General features: G+C 32.4%; 1 long non-coding RNA gene across 1 annotated transcript; it reads right to left on the bottom strand.

The window, feature by feature from the left end:
• Window positions 1-2,435, bottom strand: LOC143048225 (uncharacterized). The gene is made up of 2 exons (XR_012969769.1): window positions 2,299-2,435; window positions 1-309 (listed from the first exon to the last, which is right to left on the bottom strand). It is a non-coding gene; the product is annotated as an uncharacterized LOC143048225 (long non-coding RNA).
• Window positions 2,436-6,112: the final 3,677 nt, after the last annotated feature.

Below are 6,112 nucleotides of genomic sequence, written 5' to 3'. Positions count from 1 at the left end.
TTATTTAAATCAATATATTTATCTTTTATAATAGTACAAATTAAGCTTCTAATTGAGATAGTGTTTCATTTCTAATCAATCCATTTTCTCCAAGTGATTCCTGTAAGATATCTTGATTCTCAATAAAATATTCCCTGAACCACTGAATATGCTCCCTCTTTTGCTCAGCAGTTATAAAGGCATTCTTGGACAATGCTACAACAACATGATTCATAAATTGTCTTAATGGACCTTTCTTGGGAAAGTCCTCTGTTAAATGTTCTAGAAAGATATGTTCATGGAATCCTGTTTTCTGTTCTAATTCCCAACCTGTAAGAAATTGAATATATATTATCGTACTATAATTACAAGCAAAGTTGATGAGCGATGATTGATGTTCATTCATGATACTATATGTTAACACTGTCTTTAAACTAAATCTATTGGATGTGTACTGATTGATATACATTTTTTAGTCATTGTCACATTCTTTATGAAACTGTCACAAGTCAGACTTTGTTTTGTTTATTTGTTTATTTGTTTATAAATCAGGATGTTCATTTTCCTGTTTAAATTGATTTTTATTTGTCATTTAAGCCTTTTATAACTTGTTATAGACACAATATGGGTTTAGCTAATTGTTGAAGGTTGTACTCTGGTGGAGATTTGTCCCATTGGCAATTATACCACAATATCAAATTTGATTTCCATTATTTCATGGATGCCAAATATCAATGATCCATCACTTATACCCATTCTTTACAAAGAAAATATTATATTTTTTTGGTAAACAAATTTAAAATCAGTGAAGTATGACTCAAAAATTATTCTAAATATACCAAACAAGAGTGCACACGCTGAAATGTCTCGCCATCTTTACTAATCATTGATATTATGTTGATAGTCCTAAATATAAAGCTTTATTATAAATGTCACATAAACTTAACATTGACCAAGAAAAATTAACATTTACCAATGAACCATTAAAATGAAGTCAAGGTCAGATAAACCATGCCAGGCAAGCATGTACAGCTAACAATTCTTCCATACAACAAATATATAGTTGACCTATTGCTTATAGTTTATGGAAAACAGACCAAAAAACAAAACATAACACTGTGCAATGAACCATGAAAATGAGGTCAAGGTCAAATAAAACCTGTGCAACTGACATATAGATCATAAAATATTTCCATACACCAAATATAGTTGACCTATTGCATTTAGTATTAGAAAAAAAGACCATAACTCAAAAACTTAACTTTGACCACTGAAACATGAAAATGAGGTCAAGGTCAGATGACACCTGGCAGCTAGACATAAACACCTTACAATAATTGCATAAATCAAATATAGTAGACCTATTGCAAACAGTATAAGAAAAACAGACCAAAACACAAAAACTTAACAATAACCACTGAACCATGAAAATGAAGTCAAGGTCAGATGACACCTGTAAGATGGACATGTACACCTTATAGTCCTTCCATACACCAAATATACAAGACCTATTGCATTTAGTATTAGAAAAAAAGACCAAAACTCAAAAACTTAACTTTGACCACTGAATCATGAAAATGAGGCCAAGGTCAGATGACACATGCCAGCTAGACATGTTCACCTTACAATCATTTCATACACCAAATATAGTAGACCTATCGATTATAGTATCTGAGATATGGACTTGACCACCAAAGATTAACGTTGTTCACTGATCCATGAAATGAGGTCGAGGTCAAGTGAAAACTGTCTGACGGGCATGAGGATCTTGGAAGGTAAGCACATACCAAATATAGTTATCCTATTACTTATAATAAGAGAGAATTTAACATTACAAAAAATCTTAACTTTTTTTTCAAGTAGTCACTGAACAGTGAAAATGAGGTCAAGGACATTGGACAAGTGACTGACCGAAATTTCACAAAATGAGGCATCTATATACAAAGTATGAAACATCCAGGTCTCACACCTTCTAAAATATAAAGCTTTTAAGAAGTTAGCTAATGCTGCCGTAGCCGCTGCCTGATCACTATCCCTATGTCGCAGGCTCAACAAAAATAATAATATGTTAATCGAAAACATTACATTCCATAGACCAAAGGTGATTTGCACATGCCATGATGCCACAAAGGTCAAACCAAAGGTCAGTAATAGTATCATCCTGGAACAAAAAAAATGTTGTATATATCATCTTAATGGAATAATGCATTTGTAATAATTGTAACAGTCACCCACTTCCAAGTAAAGTGCTTATTCCAAATAAATCTCTTTAGATAGGAAAGGTACAACCAATGTATAGCCTCTAAGACATCAACCCACCTTGTTCATTATCAATAGGGAACTGCCACAATTTCCCTTGCTTTGTCCAAACAATCATCTCTTCAAAACCATTTTTAGGTGCTGCAGTTTGTAACTTTGTAAGCTCCTCTTTCTCCAATACATCCCATAATGTTTCTACAGAGATACAAGGTTAAATGTTATATGCAATGTTTTTTTTTCATTTCATGTAAGATTTCCTATTTACCATGTTTACAATAATAAAAAAATTAAATCTGAATATGAATTCTTTTGCTACAGCAATTTTTATCTAAAAGAAGAATGTGTCTGCAGAAAACACCTGCTAAAAGTTGATAATGATATGTGAAAATACTTTTGGGATAAACAGAAGGAAGAATAGAGGGTCAAGGGTAACACTTATTGCCCCCTTCACCTAGCAGCTGAGGTATAAAAATCCAGCAAATAACATCTTCATAAAATTAGAAGAAAACATTGCCACTTTTAACATATTTATTTACAGCATTAATGTTTTCATGAAATATGTCGAAAGGGAGTTGACTGTTGAAGGTACACTTTGATTATCTATAACAAGGACATGGAAAAAAATTGACATGTTTGGTGAAAAAATAGTTGAATTCGTATAAAAATTAAGAAATTTTGTACAACTTACATTCAATTGATAATTAGGGCTATTCCAGAAAAAAATGTGTTGGGGGGTTGGAAGGCACATTATATTAATACTACATGGGTGATGGGTATCAGAACAACTTTTCACACTATAATGCACTATAAGTCTTAATTACAATTGTCTGGGTGGCGGGTGCTGACAAAAAGTGCCTTCCAACCCCCCAATACATTTTTTTTGGGAATAGCCCTTAAACAATGCACATTACAATCTGTCAGTATAATTATACTATGCTATATTAAGTTATGAAAGGAATTATTTTCGGAAAATAACCCAAAAGTTAATAAATCAAAGAGCTGAAAGCTCTGAAGAAAAATGACGCCACTGTCTCTAATATTGGGATAGTTTTTATGCAAGTCTTGATTTTCACATACCGTAATTAGTTTAACAATGCAACATGTATTGTGAGCATATAATTGATATTCGTATATGTGTGTGTGTGTGAAGTGAAGGTGACAACTGGCTGGTTTTTTAAGACAAATGAATAGGTCAAGACTAGCTGAATTGTACAAATAAATACCGTAGAAAGGCTTGTATATTTCTCACTGGTACATAGTCTGAATCTTGGTCCGTTCGCTTCCATTCACGTTTGCGCCCACTCATTTTCACCCCTGTCACTTTCACACCCTACATTGTTCGCACCCAATCTTAATTGGTTTTGTGTTTAATAACTCTGTAAGCAAGTGTTTTCTTATAAGTATAATTGTTGTCATTGTCTCAAAATAAAGTGAGACAGCAATTTTTTTTTGTGTTGAATAAATCTTAATCATGTTTTGGATAAGGTATTGCTAAAAATAATAATAATCCTTTCTAAATAAAGTGGTATTTTGTCAACGTTTTATTTTGTGTTGAATAACTCTTAATCATGTTTTGGTTAGTGTATTGCTATAACTTGTTTCATTGACTTGTTTCAAAATGAAGTGAGATTCTGACTATGTTTGTTTCTGCGTGTTGAATAAATTTTATCATGTTTTGGTTATATTAGTGGATTGCTATGTTTTATTGTTTCGTTGTTTCAGATCAATGGGACCAAGCTGTTAAAAACAATTATCTTTTGTGTTTTTTCCTTTTAAATCTTCAATGTTTTACTCATACCAAGCTATAAATACATTCAGTATTTACACCAAAGCAATTTAAAACAACAACCATGATTTTCCAATTATTCAACTTGAATTTGAATTAAAATTGGGCGCGAATGAGTAGAGTGTGAATGTGCGAACGTGTAGGGTGCGAAAATGTATTGGGCACAAACAGACCTGATACCACACAGTCTGAACCCCCTTCTCCCACAAAATATTAAGTAAATAATCTTTTTGTTACTGCTATCAAAGGTCTAATGAAACTCAGATAGTTTCAAACATTTGTCAAAGAATTCTAGTCAAACTGGCACCTAGTTAAATTGGCACCTGGACAAATCAGCACCTGGTTAAAATCGACACCTGATATAGTCAATTCGTCACCCATGTTAAATATATATTTTTAACAGTATTTTACGCAATAGGGTAAAAATAAGAAAGGGGTTGCCAGATTTTTTTTCAGTATTTAAGCAAAAAGAGTTAAATACTAACTTTCACATTTTTGGGTGTTCATGTACATTTTGTATATATTTATTTTTCTCAACTAATGACTTTTTTGGTGTATTTTTAATGATATATATATATATATGAATAGTCCAAATAATTATTACGTCTGGCAAGGCTTTTTAATTTTATTCTGGAACACCTTCCTATAACCGCAAGGCTATGTTAATTTTTTTTCTGGGACGCCTTCCTACGAACGTCGTATGAAGGCGTCCCAGAAAAATAATAAAATAGCCTTGCCAGACGTCATAATTATTTGGACTAATACATGAGATATTGTGTATTTTTCTGCATTATTTCAACCAGTTGAGCATTTTACAGGATTGTTGGTTTAATGCTGTTTAAACTTTACTGAAAGACAAACACCTTAAATTTGCTAATTATTTGGCATGAAAGTTTGATTTATTGAAAGGGACTCATAGTTTTCCATTTTATTTTAATAATTGACTTGTTTTTACAATTACACAAATTGTCTAATTGTTAAAACAACAGCTTTTGTAAGGGCTTCGTTGTTTACCTTTATACACTACATATTCACTTTCGTTTCGTGGTTTACCAAAATACACAACAACATATTCACTATGTACTTGGTAACAGTAATTAATTAATTGAATAGAAAATATTATAACAAATATTATTGGATGCCGAATTGACGTCGAATAGGTGCCGATTTGACTAGATGCCAATTTAACCAGGTGCCGACTTGACTTGTACGTTTCAATTCCTCTGCGATCGTTTGCGGTATTTTCTTGAGAAAACCTATTTTCCATCATCAAAGAGAAGAAGAAACTGCTTTAAAATGATTCTGGAACGCTTCATGATTGTTAAAATAAGTTTAATTCACTCAAAAACAATTTTAAAACTTGCGATTAAACAGGAAGTTTCCAAAGCACGTGTAAAAGAAGAAATTAACCGGTGAGAGTGGAAATCCGTATATGACAGATATCCCTATAGTACGACTTTGAAAGTAAAACAGTTCAATCCTTTTGTAAAACAATCTTTAATATACCTATCACATTAATGTTTGAAGGGTCTTAAGCTTATTCAAACCATATAAGTCGGTATGAAACACCAAAACGGAATGAACAATAACCGATTACGTTTTGTAGTTTACAAATTTTAAAACTGGTTCCCGTCAAACTACAACACTTTGTTCGAGTGTAGTGGAATACAAGCAAAAACCAGTGTAAACTGGGTCCTGGCTGAATTAATACTACACAATGATGCATAATGATAACACAAGCAGATTCCAGTTTGTATGGAAAATAGGAAATACGAAACCAAGCGCGGTAGGCAGAGAAATGTAATGAAGTTCAGGTCGGCAGTTATGGAACAATGACTGGGTCATTTTCCAAAAATGACCTCATTCATTTTTTTTACATAAATAAGGCCGTTAGTTTTCTCGTTTGAATTGTTTTACATTATCTTATCGGGGCCTTTTATAGCTCACTATGCGGTATGGTCTTTGCTCATTGTTGAAGGCCGTACGGTGACCTATAGTTGTTAATGTCTGTTTCATTTTGGTCTTTTGTGGATAGTTGTCTCATTGGCAATCATACCACATCTTCTTTTTTATATCATGAGTTTAACA

This window comes from Mytilus galloprovincialis, chromosome 10 (genome assembly GCF_965363235.1).
Source record: "Mytilus galloprovincialis chromosome 10, xbMytGall1.hap1.1, whole genome shotgun sequence".
NCBI lineage: Eukaryota > Metazoa > Mollusca > Bivalvia > Mytilida > Mytilidae > Mytilus > Mytilus galloprovincialis.
This window is presented reverse-complemented; position numbering and strand designations above follow the sequence as displayed.